Source organism: Salminus brasiliensis, chromosome 23, assembly GCF_030463535.1.
Source record: "Salminus brasiliensis chromosome 23, fSalBra1.hap2, whole genome shotgun sequence".
NCBI lineage: Eukaryota > Metazoa > Chordata > Actinopteri > Characiformes > Bryconidae > Salminus > Salminus brasiliensis.
The window spans coordinates 11,078,988-11,096,278 of NC_132900.1; the positions used below are offsets into that span (position 1 = coordinate 11,078,988).

At 42.2% G+C, this 17,291-nt stretch overlaps 1 protein-coding gene and 1 pseudogene across 1 annotated transcript in view; one reads left to right on the forward strand and one right to left on the reverse strand.

Moving 5' to 3' along the window:
* Nucleotides 1-17,291, reverse strand: part of gpc5c (glypican 5c) — a 241,227-nt gene that overhangs the window by 185,214 nt on the left and 38,722 nt on the right. The gene's annotated exons all lie outside the window — the stretch shown is intronic.
* On the forward strand, nt 273-9,410 carry LOC140546192 (uncharacterized; annotated as a pseudogene).

The window sequence follows — 17,291 nt, forward strand, 5'->3', positions numbered from 1 at the left end:
GACATCTTTGGACATCTAAATGTAAAATTTCATATGACCCTTGACATGACAACCCAAAAAGTGGTACTGCTTGATATATTTTCACAACTTAATTGGAGCCCACCTGTGGTAAATTCATTAGATTGGACATGATTGGTGATGACATGGCTGTGTCCTCTGTATGTAGTTGAAATGACAGTAAAAACCCACTTGACTTGACTTGACTTGATTGCCAACACCTGCCTATATAAGGTTCCACAGTTGACAGTGCATGTCCGAGCAAACTTCAAGCCATGGGGTTAAAGGCATTATCTGCACACCCCAGAAACAGGATTTGTGTCAGAACCCATAGGTCACAGCTCCCAAGGAGCACAGAGACCACCATCATTCACAAATGGAAGAAGTTTGGAACCACCAAGAATCTTCCTAGATTAGCCGCCTGGCTAAACTGAGCGATCTGGGTAACGGACCTTAGCCAGGGAGGTGAGCAGGAACCAGAGGGTCACTCTAACAGAGCTCCAGATTATTCTTGTGGAGATGGCAAACCCGTTCAGAAGGTCAACCATCCAGGCAGCACTTTACAAATCACACATTTATGGTGCAATGACCAGACGGAAACCATTTCTGAGTAAAGGGCACATGATAGCCTCCTTGGAGTTTGGTAAAAGGCACTTAGAGGACTCTCAAACCATAAGAAACAAGATTCTCTGTCCCTGTTTGAAAAAAAAAACGAAACTGAACTTTTTGGCCTCAACTCCAAGTGTCACGTCTGGAGGAAACTAAGCACCGGTCATCACCTGGCTAATGCCATTTGTACAGTGAAGCATGGTGGTGGGAGCATTATAATGTGGGGATGTTTTGGTTAGTTTTGTGTTCATACTTCAAACCAACCGCACCAGAGTTTGTGTAGAGACGGTTTGTTTGAAAGGCAGTGTTCTTACTGTACTTACTGCAATGAACCACACTAACGGAGCAGTCACACCAGTGTTTGTTTTAATCCAACCAAAGCTAATTAAAAAGTCTAAACACACCCTAAACTGCACCCCAATGTGACACTGTGCTTGTTTTACCTACAAGAGCCTCCTGGAAAACCTACAGGAAAACACCCATAAACATGGCTTCTTACCTCTTGCTAAAAGTGCATTAAAAGCTGTGTAGTGCTGTTCAATCCTGGCAGTGAATTATTGGTGGAGAAAGAGGCTGTCTAGCAGCAACTGGGGTTTCTGCAGCCATACTACTGTACAATGCTGAATAATCACTACCAACCATCACCAATAAGTGCGTCTGGACATCAGCAAATTTCCCATATCCCCGCCCTCGCGCAAAAAACCAACCGATCTCCAAAATGCCAAATTACTTCTCTCCTTCTAATAGAAGACAATGTAAAAGGACTGTATTTAAGCTCATTTTGGAGCATTTCATCGTGTCAGAAAGAGAAAACAGCGGTTCCATGAGTGGTTCAGCTGAATAAGCTGCTGTCACTATGACCAGAGGATTACTAGTCCAAATCCTGGTCATGCTGCTAGCCATCGGCAGCCGGGACCAGAGAGAGCACAATTGGCCTTGCTCTCTCCAGGGTGGGTAGGTGGCACTTTGTCCAAGCATCACTCCAGTGCAATGCTGGCCGGCATTGGCGTCTGCTGGCCAGTGCATCAGATCCGGGTACACTAGTGTGCTAGTTTTTAAAGAAGGAATATCAGATCGGTATCAGCTGATACTCAAGTATTTAAGATTGCCCCATCTGTAACACACACATACATCAAACTGAAGGAACACAATCACCCATACATAGCAGCCACACTTTTAAAACACAAACATGTGCAGTCACAGGAAAAGGCACACATACACCAGGGACACACACACACACAGACAAAAAATGAACACACAGATATGTCAGTATACCGGAAATTATACATAGATCACAAATGTTTATACACTGTACATACCAAACATGAAAACACACACCTAGAAATACACCAAGCATACATACTCGACACACAACCCCCCACGCATTCACACATACACACTGACACACAGAAGTTAATTATTCTGTATAGCACCATATGCTGTGGAGACTCCCAGTAGTGCAGTCACAGTGGGCCTAAAAACAACACATACACAGAACAGCTGTAGAATGCACGCACATGCTCATACACACACACACACACACACACACACACACACACACACACCAGATCAACTACAGAGGGACCTGGCCATTGAACTGTTGATGTTTGCTGACCAGCCAGAACAGCCGAGATAGTGTTTATTACAACAAAAGTAAATTAATTAACTTTAAATAAAATGAAAATTAAATATGCTTTTACATCCCTGCTGAGGAATCCAGCTCAAGACCAGCCTTTGCTGATTGCTGGTTTCAGATGGTCAAAGTTGTTAAAAAGCTGGTCATCCACTAGAGCTGTATATTGGCAAGAGTCTGGTGATGTGACACGTATCACAATAATGGAGTTCTGATTCAGTATACTACAATATATTGTGTTACTGTCAGCAAGATGTTAGAAAAGCTGTAATAGTAGAGGTGGGCAATATGATGATATTTTATTGTATCATGATACATTTTGTTATATACTAATCTGAGTATTTTGTAGATATCATCAATGCTGAAGGAACACTGACCAACTGAAAACACTTTTCATTACAGAGAGAGCCATTAGTCCTGTTTAATTGGTTGAAGTGCAGTACATTCTCCCTGTACAAATTCAGCTCTCAGCAGTTCTTCTACCTGTACCGATTCTGTTTTCAGTACTTCTACCTCTGCTGATTCAGCTTTTAGCAGTTCTTCTACCCGTACTAGTTTGGCTTTCAGTACTTCTACCTGTCTCAGTTCTACTTTCAGTACTTCTGCCTGTTATGATTCTTCATTCAGTACTTCTACCTGTCTCAATTCTACTTTCAGTACTTCTGCCTGTTATGATTCTTCATTCAGTACTTCTACCTGTACCAGTACCTGTACTTTCAGGACTTCTACCAATTCCGATTCTGCTTTCAGTACTTGTCTGTTCTAATTCTGCTTTAAATGCTTTTACCTGTACTGATTCTGATCTCAGTACTAATTCCTTTACTAATTCCGCACTTTTACCTCTGCTGATTCTGCTTTCAGTACATCTCTGTACAAATTCAGCTTTTAGCAGTTCTTCTACCCGTACTAGTTTGGCTTTCAGTACTTTTACCTGTATCAATTCTACTTTCAGTACTTCTGCCTGTTATGATTCTACTTTCAGTACTTCCACCTCTGCTGATTCTTCTTTCAGTACTTCTACCTGTTACAGTTCTACTTTCAGGACTTCTATCAATTCTGATTTCAGTACTTCTCTGTTCTAAGTCTGCTTTAAATGCTTTTACCTGTACCGATTCTGCTCTCAGTACTTATTCCTTTACTAATTCAGCTTTCAGTACCTCTCTCTGTTCCAATTCTGCTTTCCGCACTTTTACCTCTTCTGATTCTGCTTCCAGTAGTTGTCTGCACCAATTGTACTTTCAGTACTTCTATCCTGTACAAATTCTGCTTTCGGTACTTTTCCCTGTGCAAATTCTGCTTTCTGTACTTTTCCCTGTGCTAATTTTGCTTTCAGTACTTTTCCCTGTGCTAATTTTGCTTTCAGTATTTCTGTCTGTACTGATTCTACTTTCAGTACTTTTACCTCTTCTGATTCTGCTTTCAGTATTTCTAACCATACCAATTTTTTACCATGCCATACTTTCATTACTTATAAAACTTTGATTCAGCTTTCAGTACTTCTACCTCTTCTGATTCTGCTTTTAGTGTTTGTGCCAATTCTACTTTCAGTACCTGTTCTACTTCATAGAAATAGAAATGCTCCAGAATGACCAGGGATACAATCCTTGTACATTGGCCTTCATTGAAAGTTAAGAAGGTTTGTTCCTTCTCCTGCAAAATTGACATGTTGGAAACACACGGTCTGTGTGTGACAGTGACATACACGATATTTCACTTCAGCAAGAAAAGAAGAGGTAACAACCGGGTAAGAAATAAGGAAAGATGTAATGATTGACAGGTTCAAGGCAGCTCGACTATGTGTGTATGTGTGTGTGTGTGTAAGCGTGTGTGTGTGCATTTGAAAAGGCGAGACATTTTGGAGAGAGAGAGAGAGAAGCTAACCACAGGCAGAATGTGCCAGTTTAGAGTTTCAGTGGTTCGGAGGGCAAACTCATGCCACAGAGCTGCCAACAGAGAGAGAGAGAGAGAGAGAGAGAGAGAGAGAGAGAGAGAGAGAGAGAGACACATCAGCACCACATTACCCACACATGCATAGAAAACAGCATTAGTAACCTTAGTTACATCTGATTACTGCCAGATACTGACATTTACTGATTTATTTTTGTGTGTGTGTGTGTGTGTGTGCACTCTGACTTTGACTAATCACCTTACCGCTCACCACCAAGCCCATGTTTCCATTGCCATTGGGTCAGAACCGCTCTCTGAAGACAGACTGACAGAGTGCAGGTCCTTCCCTGTTGTTTTTGAATGAAATTAGCTGCTAAGCTGCTCATAAATCACTCGGGGTCACACCTTGAACCGTCTGCCAGCTGGACACAAGGAATAAGGAATAAGACGGTCAGCTGGACTACAGTTGATTCGAAGTGTTGATGAAGCGTTGTGATATAAGATTTTTAGCAGAACTGTTTCTTGACTGCTAGTTGTACTGGGATACACACAGAACAAACAGGAGTCTGTTTGAGAATCTACTGCTTTCAGTACTTATACCTGTAGCAATTCAGCTTTTAAGACTTCAACCTGTACTGATGCTGCTTTAGGGAATCCTCCTGTACCAATTCTACTTTCAGTACTTCTACCTTTTCTGATACATTTTTTAGTACATTTACATTTACATTTACGGCATTTAGCAGACACTCTTATCCAGAGCGACTTACAAAGTACTTCTTCCTTTTTCGGTTCTGCTTTTAGTACTTTCTTTTTCTTTTCTTTTTCTTTTAGTTCTTCTTTCTGTACCAATTCGGCTTTCAGTACTTTTACCTGTTCTGATTCTACTTTCACTACTTCTACCCCATATCCGGTTTTGCTTTCAGTACTTCCTTCTGTACTAATTCTGCATTCAGTACTTCTGCCTGTATTGATTCTGCTTTAGGACGCCTGCCTGTACTAGTTCAGCTTTCAGTGCTTCTCTCTTTACTTATTCTGCATTCAGTAATGTTGCCTGTACTGATTCAGCTTTCTATACTTCTCTCTGTACAAACTCAGCTTTCAGTACTTCTCTCTGTACTGATTATGCATTCAGTACTTCTGCCTGTACCAATTCAGCTTTCTGTACTTCTCTCTGTACTGATTCTGCTTTAGAACATCTGCCAGATTCTACTTTCAGTACTTCTGCTTGTACCAATTCTGCTTAATTACCTCTCTCTGTACACATTCAGCTTTCAGTTCTGATTCTGCTTCCAGTACTTCTACCTTTTTCAATTTTGCTTTCAATACTTCTTTCTGTACTGATTCTGCTTTCAGTATTTCTACCAGTACTATTTCAGCTTTTAGTACTTCTCTCTGTACCAATTCGGTTTTCAGTACTTCTATCTGTACCAATTCAGCTTTCAGTACTTCTGCCTCTTTTGATTCTGCTTTCAAGAAATCTTCCTTCACCAATACAACTTTCAGTACTTTTCCCTGTACTGATTTAGCCTTCAGTGGTTATTCTAGCTGTACCAATTTGGCTTTCAGTACTTCTACATGTTCTGATTCTGCTTTCAGTATTTCTACCTCTTTTGATACTGCTTCTTTCTGTACCAATACAGCTTTTAAACCTTCTACCTCTTCTGATTCTGCTTTCAGTACTTTTTTCTGTACTGATTCAGCTTACAGTGCTACTACCTGTATCAGCTTCTTTCTGTGCTGATTCTGTTTTAGGTACTTCTGCCTGTTTCCTTTCACTACTTCACCCTGTTCTGATTTTCCTTTTTACTCCTCCTCTTTGTTCCGGTTTCCCTTTCACTCCTTTTTACTTTTCTGATTTTCTGTTTACTCCTTCTGCCTACTGATTTTCTTTTCACTATTTCTCTCTGTTCTGATTAGCCTGATATGAACACACTAATATTATGCTAACTATAGTACTGTTCTAGCTAATGCTAAAGCAATGACAACCCAGGCTCAAAAAATGAAACCCATTAGTGCCCACCACAGTTAGCTAGGAATCCAAATCTACCTTTCCTTGACCTTCATGTGGCTGTTCATGAATTAGAAGATGAAGATTTCTTCGAGTGACAGAAACATTGTCCAGTAATTCAGCCTGTACACTTGTAATGAAATGCTGGGGCAGGTCAGAACATGACTGTAAATCTAAATGCTTTCAACGTTGACTGGCTGAGTGTGAGTGATCCATTCACCATGCCTAGGCCGTCACTCCAACATTTTAATGGACATCGCCATTTTACAGCGCCAGCTTCCGTTTCACATAAACACAGCATTAAATCAGAAGCAGGGCCGCTAGCAGCTCAATGGCACGCTAGCAGGGGGCTGCAGAGAGTCAAGCTGGAGGCCAGATTTACTGCCTGGTAATGGGAGGTTATACAGCCTCTTAAGATGGTCCAGTAGAGGCTTTCATAAATTACCCATCTTCTTAATCACTTGAGAGCAATTTCGGAATCCCAGGGATTAGCCTGTGGGCCGCTTTCTTGGACTCAGGACTTAAATAAAACAAGTTAAAAACACAGTTTTAAAAGACGAGTGTTATTCTGCATTCATACTCGGAATTTTCCAACTCAGAATTTCCTACACCATTAACCTTTAGAGCCGAGGTCGGCCATCCCAATGCAGGTATAGTTTTTGAAGGTTCCTTACACCTTTAAGATACATTATCCAGTCCATGTCCAAATATTTGTGGCCACCCCTTCTAATTAATGCAATCAGCTACTTTAAGCCTGCCAACAAAATAGAACTCTCTGGAACAGATAACCTTGAGCCTATTGGAATCATGCCTAATGCTAGGGGTGGGCTAGAGGGGCATAAAGCCCCTGTGGACTTTATGCTGTGGAGCAGTGGAACTGTGTTCTCTGGAATGAAGGTTGGTGCTCCATCCAATATCTTTAGAATACCCCATTGACGCTCTTGTCGCTGAATGCAAATCATATTCTTACAGCAGTGCTCTGAAATCTAGTAGAAAGCCTTCCCTGGACACTAGAGACATTTTACAGAAGGAGCATTTCTATTGGTCCATGAAATTGTAACTTCCAGATTCAAATTATTTCCAAAAGTAAGAAACAAGCAACTCAGAACAGTTCAGCAGTCTAATGAGCTTCCACTATGGCCTGGGGGTCACGAGTTCGAATCCCAAGCCATGCCATTTTGCCATCAGCGACCAGAGTCTGAGAGAGCATAATTAGCTGTGCTCTCTGGGTAGGTAAATGCTACTCTCTCCCTTCGTCAATCACAGGTGTATGTTAACTGTTCTGCTCTGCTCTGGAGCTGGGGACCCAGCTCTTTCCTCAAATTATGTCGGCTACCCGGCAATGCCGCATCGAAAGCTGGCTTCGCAGTCCTTACCCTTCCAGTGTCTGTTATTATTGCTAGCGCTAAGGGGAGCTACGAATAAGTAGGTTAATTGGCAGTAGGAGATTGGGAGAAAAAAGTGAAAAACTTAATGATCAAAACAACAAAAATGGAGATTAATACTACCATTAAAATGCTTTATTTTAATATGACCGTAACATAACATTTTAGGCCAATATGCCTTTTTGATAAAATGAAAGGACAATGGGAGTAATAGAGTGTACGAACTCAGAGAACTTTGGGTTAGGGTTGGAGTCGGGATGTCTTCTGCTTGTGGTAGAAGGCCAGAGACCCCCCTCTGGAAGTAAAGCTAAAGATGAGAGACACAGCAAAGTAAAAAAGGAGGAGATGGGGTGGTGGTGTTGGGTTGCGAAAATGTAGAGATGGAATTTATGTAATGTTAAATTCAATTTTCATAATAATTTGGTTTCCAGTTGCATAGAAATACCTTTATTTCTGGTCTGTGTATAATAGTCAACACTCTGAATGGATTAGTGGTGTTGAATAACCATTTGTGACTATATAGCTGAATCTCAAGGGTATCCCTATGTACCGTAGTGCCCACCATAGGCATTTTAGCTATGGTCTCCACATCCCAATAGATATTATGGTAAACTGTTCCACACAACAGCGGTGCAGAACAGAAACAAAGGATCAGAAATGGATCAGTGGAAAACAATACTGGCCCCAGTCCCAATCTACTGCATCACAGGACATCCCTACTTTTTATTGTGCTGCCATGCTGCATGATGTTACAGAAATAAAACAAGCCACTGCTCTACAGAAGCTCTAACTGTCTGGGTTTTACAATTCAGAGGATCATTCTAATGAACCTTCCCAATTCTGAATAGTTGAACATTATAGTATTATAATAGTTGAGCTTTGAAGGCATCCTGTGGTAACTGGCACTAAGACGTTAGCAGCAGATCCTTTAGGTGCCCATGACCCTGTTGTCTGACCACTTCATACCCTTGGCCCTTGTGAAAGTGGCTTAGGCCTTTATGCTTGTCCATTTTTCCTGCGTTTAACACATCACCTTTAAAAACTGACTGTTTACTTGCTGCCCCTAATTTATCCACAGCTTGACAGACGTCACTGTAAATGAGGATGATCAATGTTTTCACTTCACCAGTCACTAATGGTCCTAATATTTTGGCTAACTAGTGTATATAGCACAGAAAAAAGGTTCGCTGAATCATAACAACAGTGAAATCCTTTCTGGTGTTAAAGAGAACCCGTTTTAAAAGGTTCTTCAAAGAGGATTTCTGTGAATATAAGGCCAAAAATTAATGGATTCATTTAAGTGGTTAATAAAGTTATTATATTTCTACATAGAGCCATTTCTTTTACGACATAATCCTTTATAAAAGTGTAAGGATGAGCAATATCTCAATCATCTGAGTATATCATAAGTGTCATCCATTCTTCCAGAACCCTGCACGACAGTTACTCCCAACTCTGCTGCCATTTACATTCGTGCTTTTCTGACCCTTTCATTTGAATGGAACTAATCAGAGTCCATTCCTCTGTCCACCAGCTGGAGTCAGCTTAGTTTCCAGATGCCAATGAGGAATTCAACACAGATGCAGTCGAGACTACCAAGAGACTCTGTGCTAGTAGGTGCTGACAGCAGTTCACTGCTAATAATCCACATCCTTCCTAGAGTTTGTACGGAAAGTCAGCTTCAATTCACTGACTTATCGATTCAGAAGTGAAGTAAACGAGGTTCAGTGAGGCTGCATTCGGCCCCGTCTAACACCCCCAGCCACGTAACATCCCTCTCCATAATCCCTTGCGCAGTCAGGCCGGTCAGCATGCAGAGGAGACACTGACTGGCTCGAGACACGAGGGCGCTTCACCCACCGATCACCCGTCACCCCAAAAAGCCCCTTAATCCTGCCAGGAGCTCAAGTTTCAGGCTGCTCACACAGAGACATGAGGTGCACGCGGCTGGTCCGCTGCTGAGATAATCTGCTTTTTGGGGGTGCAGTTAACCCCCCACCCCCCCCCAACCACACACACACATACACCCTACCACCACACACACACACTCCACATACACACCAGCCACAAGAACAGTAACCCATACTACCATCAGACACTTGGATAAAGCATAGAGAATGGGTACTAGTCATTAATGTCTTTTGGTTGCATAATATCATTATAATGACATCATTATTTACATTTTTCTGCCTTTTAAAAATACTTTTCAGAAAATTATCAAATAAAATAAAATAGCTTACAATAGCTACCAAATTCTAATCATAGTAGAATATGCCTCATTTTTATTGGATACTATCTATTTTATTTAATATCATTATTATCAAATATTTTATTAAATGACATCTTGCTAATTGATGCTAACTAGCTTCTGTTAGTTGTCAAAGGACATGGCCTGTTGGACAGATGGACAAACAGACAGATGGACAAATGAAGGGGTTGGAAGAATTGGAAGACGACCAGAGAGTCAGATGAGCTAGTTTGCTGCCTTGCTTGCTCTTGGTTTTGCATGCCAGTTAGTTAGCATGTTTTTTTTGTGTCTTAAACAGAGTAAAACTGTGAGAGAAGCTATAGATAGTTATAGAGAGAGAGCTATAGAGATAGTTTAGCTAAAGTTATGTGCATGTAACAGTCCACATCTGCTTTCTCTGATTGGTAAGCTTAGGTCTACTGCTTATGTAAGTAATAACCAAGATTAGGACCTCCCAGAGAGAGGAGACGTATGGACAAATACTAGCCCAGCCTCGATTTAGCTTCCCTGGGGCTTTAGGGTTAATTGCGTTGCACTGAAGACCCACTGGTTTGGTGGTTCAGAATGATTTTGTCATATACCCCTACATTCTGCCTTAAATAGTGTTGCAAAGATTATTGGGCCTTTTTTTCTTGGGAATTCTCGGCTATCATGGGATGTTTCCATGTTCTTTTGTGATTACAGTTGTCTACGGAATGGCAGGCACTCTTTACCAAGGGTTGAATCAAACAGTTGTTACCATCTCGGTAGGGGCAGTTGGCTAATAATGGTATTTTCCGTTAACAAATGAAATCTGGATACAACTTATGTGGAAAAACGCCTCATCTTCCACTCACCCCATAATTTCCTATTCATATCACTTACCAATGCATATTATTCAGTAATTCCATGACAAACCCAAGGTATTCATATTTTGTAGAACTAAGTTATAAAAGCTTGGGCTTGGCTCAACTAGGGCTCCAGTAAAACATATAAAGGATTATTTGCAACCAGATCCTGAATCTGTCCCACTGACCATTTTAAAACCAGCCAGACACAACAAAATACCCTGTGGTCATATTTCCATTCTGTACACACTCATCATCTCTTCTCTCATCTCTCCTTTCCAAATCCCAGGCTCTGTCAAGAGGTTAACAGGTGGACTAGACTGGGGAGGGGGGTATTATGGAAGGTAATGTGTTCCCCATCTCTCCATCAATATGCCTGCAATTAGGATGGCTGCTCAACTATGTATATTAAAACCTTCCAAGACAAACAATTCCTGAGATGCCGCGCTATAGTTCTGCTTGAGGTCTCATGGGAGAAATCTGATCGTGGGGGAAGGTTGGGGGTGAAGTAGGGGGTTATGTGGGAAGATGAGGTCGGATATGTGCATAGAACAGAGTGTGAATTTCATTGAGGCTTTTGAGGGTGGTTGGGGTAGTCTGAAAGTTAAAAAAGTCCATACGTATCCAGATCTTTTCAAAAATGTGAACATTTTTGTCTGTGTTTTTGGCCTCCCGTCCACAGGAAAACACAGAAGCTTTCAGAAAATGCTCTCTAAGGTGGAGGCTTTTGGAAACCATAATAGGAAAGCATCTCTAGCTAGCACATCTCTGGGTGGACAGAAAAATTGAAGAAAGGAAGAAAAAATTGTAATTAAAATGTTCCGGATACGTGTGTATGGGGCTGTTAACGCCCCCAAAACAAAAGAAGCATAAGATTTTATGGGATTTCTTAAATATTATACACAGCAAACAGTGTTTTCTAATGTTAGCCATGTTAGAAACCCACGGGTAATGGGTCATACTATTTCTTAACAACTGAAAGGGCCTCAAGCATAACTCCCGCACTGCATGTTATTCACTGCATTTATATATGACATACAGTTAAGTTAGGCCAAAACTAGCCAGCCTAAATCATGAAATTTCAATTACAGTCAAGCTAGCTGATCTAAACTGGCTTGACCTAAGCTATGCTTGCCTAGTACTAAAATTTGTTTTCTAACTATTTAGCTTAAACTTTTCTAGCGTAAGAAAATAAAATAAGAATCACGACAGATATAGCTAGGATACTTAGCTAGGTAGCAAACCATTTAAAGAGTAGCACAGTGGCTAACTACAGTGCTACAGTGACCTACATAGCAAATGCACTCAATGGTAGAGTATATAGTCGTATACCAGAGAAATGCGCCTGCGGTATATTACCGGTCTCCTAAATGATCACAGTGAGGGAAAATCTGGAGCTAATTAACTGATCAGAGCAAGAGCAAAAATACCAAAATGTCAAAAGAACCATGTACTAAACAGTGGTTCTTTTATGCTATGACTCCAAATCTTTATTTTCAAGGTTAACAAAAAAAGTTTGTGGACACCCCTTCTAATAAATGCATTCAGCTACTTTAAGTTGCACCCATTGATGGCACAGATGCAAATGCACACACACACAGCTCGTCTGATCCCTGTAGAGATATATTGTCAATAGAATAGGACTGTTTGGAGCAGATTAATACGAAACAATTGGCAAGCCAGGAGTGGGCTGGCGGTGTATGAAGCCCCCCTAAGCTGTGGAGCAGTGAAACTGTGGTCTCTGTAATGATGGTGGTGCTCTAACTAATACTTTACGATGAGTTGGGGAGTTGGGGGGGGGCGTGAGGTGGAGTGGGGTGGTGATCATCCAACATCCTGACCTTACTAACGCTCTTGACGCTGAAAGCAATCATCACAGCAATGTTCTAAAGCCTTCCTTTTGGCCAGAGTCAGAGAGAGCACAATTGGCCCCTCATCACTCCTAAAGCTTCATCACTGTTAAACTGCAGCTGATGCAGCATCGCTCGACAGTCGCCACACTCAGAGGAAAGCAGCAGGTGCTAAGCTAGCTACACCACACCAGCTTACAGATGCATGAAATTCTTCTGTGAACAGTAGAGACTGTTACTCCAGCAAAAGCAGGATCAACTCCGTTTGTAATACCCTTAATTACTGATGATTGATTGAGCAGGTGTCTCATTACTTTTGTCCACATAACATATGTACGTATTAGGGGAGAACAAAACATCTTGACCCACCGAGGAGTCAGTCCAGTTCTTTAGGGTTAACTGTGCCGCTCAGTAATGTTCAACATGGCCTGGCAGTGAAGTCCAACAATAGTCCGCCCTGGAAAGGAATCAAACCACAGTCATACTGGCCGTATGGAGAGCGCTCTCTGCTGTGGCTGGATAAGAAAGAACTGATGCATGAAGAAGGACCATAGGGGGGACCATTTAATGATGCTGAGAAAGCAAGTAAAAAAGAAGGAGCGAGAGAAAGAGAGAGTGGGCGATTGGATTTGAATGGATTTGGATCATGAGGCTGGTAAAAGGAATTGAAATACTGAAGAGAATAATAACCATGATGGACATGGGTATTTCTCTTTCTCTGTGAAAGACCTAACAATGACAACACACCAGAGACCCAACCACACCCTTTTACCTCACACACACTCCACAGCCATTATATCTAATCTTTATACATACTTATTTGTGCTGCTGCACAAAAATGCAGCTTCTCCAAAAAAACAATTTTACAGGAGAAAGAAAAAACCCTCCTAACTTTAAATGGAAGTCAATGTAAAACGATTTTATTCAAAGCCATTTTTGAGAATTTCTATTGGTTCATTCATCATGACAATGATAATGAATAACTGTTCGTTTCACATTATGTCAAAAAGTGAAATATGTAAAAAATGGACAAATATGGTTTTGCATGACATTGTTGATATATATCTAAGCTTTAAAGAACCGATATTCTACATTATTATATACTTTATTTTTTTCCCCTCTTTGATGCCCCTTTATTATATTTATTGGTATTTTACCTATGAAAAACCTTCATTATTAATATTGTCATGTATGTTTGGTTGTCCATGACATGGTCCCTTTAATTTGCAATACCGGTGTCAGCCTTAACGATGAAGCCATCTGCTCCCTATACTGTGTAGGTCACCCTTGTGCCTCCAAAAGAGCTCTGACCCATCGAGACATGGACTCTTTTGTGCTCCAGTAGCTCTTCTGCAGGTTCAGACTAGATGGGTTAGCCCTTTGTTCCCCACGTTGATCAATGAGTGTCTGGCACCCATGACCCTGTTGCTGGTTCACTGGCTGTCCTTCCTTAGAGCACTTTTGGTTGGTACTGACCACTGCATACCAGGGACACCCTACACCTAGACCTGCCTGATGTTTTGGGGATGTTCTGAGCCAGTTGTCTGGCCACTGCAATTTGAACCCTTGCCATTTGTTCTGCTTTTAACACATCGCCTTCAAGAACTGACTGTTCCCTTTCTGCCTAATATCCTCTTAGATGCCACTATAGATGAAGATAATCAATGTCATTCACTTCTTCTGTCAGTAGTTTTAATGTTATGGCTGATCGCTGTATCTCTTTATACTCTATTATGTGCTCTCTCTCGCTCTCTTTCTCTCTCTATTCTTGATTCCCTTCATTTCCTCTTCTGTCCTTCACAGCCTTCTTCACTTTTTCATCCCATTCTCTGTCTGACCGCACCTTATTAGCATATAGTACATCATCCTGCCCTGGACTGGACTGGAAAGGCCTGGAGCAGTGTTTTATGGCTGCTCTTATTGAAGTGCACAGCTTGCCTGTCCAGCCTTTATGGCGTGGGGACAGCTGCATTGGCCTAAATCACTCCAGCCTTTTAAAGGGAGAAGCCCAATGACTAACTCAACACAGAGGGACTCTGAATGCCAGTGCTAGTAGCCATACGTCCCAGTCACAGCCACAGCAGCTGGTCAGCAGAGGATGGAGCAAGGTCCATTCCCTTCATGCCTCAGTTTCCAGGGACACCATAGCAAAGCAGCAGGTGCGTGGTGTGGAACCCAGGCAGCATCAGGATCTCTCTGGAGAATGTACACAACTTCCTGTCTGGGACTTTTCTTTTGTTCTCTAGCTGTAGCACTTTCTCCCTCTCTCTTTCTCTCTCTCTATCTTACGCTTTTGGCCATCATACAGGACGTTTTAGGCCTTTAGACTATGTACGGAAGTAGTGTTGTTAGTGTGGTACTAATACACTCACTAACCTCTTTATTAGGTACACCAATATATATAATATACCTACTCATCCCTGCAAGTATCTAATTAGCCAAATCAGGCAGATATGGTCACCAAAATGGGAAAAACGTGATGTCTGAGACTGGTCTGAGTATTTCCAGAACTGCTGATATCTTGGGAATTTCTCTACAACAGAGGAAAAGCAAAAGCAAGGATTGATTGGCTATCAGTATTGGACAATTTTCAGTCCAACTATGCATCTGGCCTATAACTTATCTGATCCTGAGAGCCGAATTTAGCTGTTTCCTGAGTTAATGCCGCTCTCCATATTCCTCATTCAACCGCTATATGGCAATATGGACCTCACTCACAGCTGCAGCCCCAGTGTTTAAAAAGTAACAGTAACCTGCCTAACCTTGTGGGGAAAGCACGCTAAAGACTCTCTGGTTAGACCAGTAACCAGAGAGTACATCACTCAGCCTAGTTCAGTGAGTATCAGCAGAACTAATAGCAAACAAAATGCTACCTAGCAAACATGCTCATGTGTAGCTTACATGGGTAAAAAGGGGCTAGGTGGATTCCAGGTGGGCATGGTGGGCTCTAAATGGGTTTGTATATGAGTTGGTATTGGGATCCAGTTGGGCTTTCCAATTGTTACAGCCCACCCTAATCACCCAGTACCACCCAATGTACAACCCAGATGGGGCTCATGTTTAACCCCCCTAGTCTCATCACTGACCTTGTTGGGCATCCATATGTGGGGCCAACATGGAACCCATGGACATGGAAATTTTGAAACTCTCTGGTCTCCAGTTGGGCTAGCCTTACAGGGTCCACATGGACATGTTACCTGGGTATCTACGGTGAAATTCTGCATGGGAATTCACACGCTCTCTTAGCTGGTGCTTGGAGGTCTACAGCATTTTAAATTTGGTTGATTCCAAAAAGTAAAGTACATCTTATCCTGAGAGACACTGCACCTGCACCTGCACCATTAAACCGGAAAGGTTAATTCAGCATCCAGCCCCTCTGTCGGTATGGGCCGCCAATCAGCCCCAAAGACACAGTCCATTGTCCATTGCCTGGTGGGCCGCCAATCAGCCCCAAAGACACAGTCCATTGCCCCAAAGACTTCGGTCCATCTCTTGATTAAAACTTGAGATTACAACAGTAGGCTACAATAGCAGAAGACCACTTTGGCTTTCCACTTCAAAATTAGACAGCTGTAGACTGGAAAATGTAGCCTGATCTGATTAATCTGGATTTCTGCTGAAGCTTACAGATGGTAGGCTCAAAATGTGGTGGTCAGCAGCATGAACGCATGGACCTTCCCAAGCACTGGTTCTGAATGTGATCGAATTGGATGGGAGATTTGCAGCTTGAAAGTGCTCCTGATGGAATGCAGAAATTGTGATGTAAGCATGTCAGCGTGGATCAAAATCTCACAAGAATGTTTCCAAAATCTTGGGGAATCCATGCCACGGACAATTGAGGCTGTTTTGAGAGCCCAGTGAGGCCTGAGCGCTCTTTTAAAGACGTTTCACTGTCATACCCATAATAACTGACACTGTTGCCAAAGCACACTCCAAATCTGTTTACCAAACATCAGACATCTCTCTTACATAATTTGAAACTGTCAGCTGCTCTTTACACCATGTCAAAATGTCAGGACGAACGGACCAACAGAAATGGTCCTAATGTACATTGTAACCTTAACTTACATTGAAAGCTGTGGCTGGTTTTTATTTGCATGTCTCGTGCTGTTACTCTTTTGCTGATATGAGACAACGACAAGACCAGTATTTCAGTGGCGGGACAAAGGAGAGACAGAAAGTCTCGAAGGAGTCCAAGTTTGAGTCCGGCCCTAAGTCCTAATTTCCGTGATTCTTCTCTCTCTCTCTCTGGGATCACTCCTGATCCAGCTCCACACAGGAAGCAACATGGCGAGTCCAATTAGTCAAAGGATAAGTCTGTAGAGCAGCAGGCAGATGGGCGGAGAGAGAGAGAGAGAGAGAAAGGAGACGAGCCGTTCGATTACACTCCCTCTCTGGACCTGTGAAGTCATGCGGTTATGGCTGGAGACCAGAGGGAACAGCAGAATAACAATGATGGGAAAAAGAAAAGAGAGTGCAGAGAGAGAGACACCCAGAGAGAGATAAAGAGAGAGAGAGAGGGAGACCGACTGAGACTTCTCCTTGGCAGCCAGGTCGTCTGAGAGACGTGAGGGATCCCCACAGAGCCTCAGGCCCGTTGGCATGGCGCCCACACACAGACATGAGAACTGGCCGTTGCTTCCATATAGCCACTTGTGTAGTACTGACTGCTACAAAGCCACTGAATATACATAGTCATATCACCTAAAAATGGGAATAACCACTATTGGCTCAAATGACACTAGCTGAATGGGTTAGATGGTCCACAGTCCACATCGATTGCATTGTACCATGCAGGAGTTGTCGTTCCCCTCTGTCAGTGGCTCCTGGGGCACCACTGTTATGCC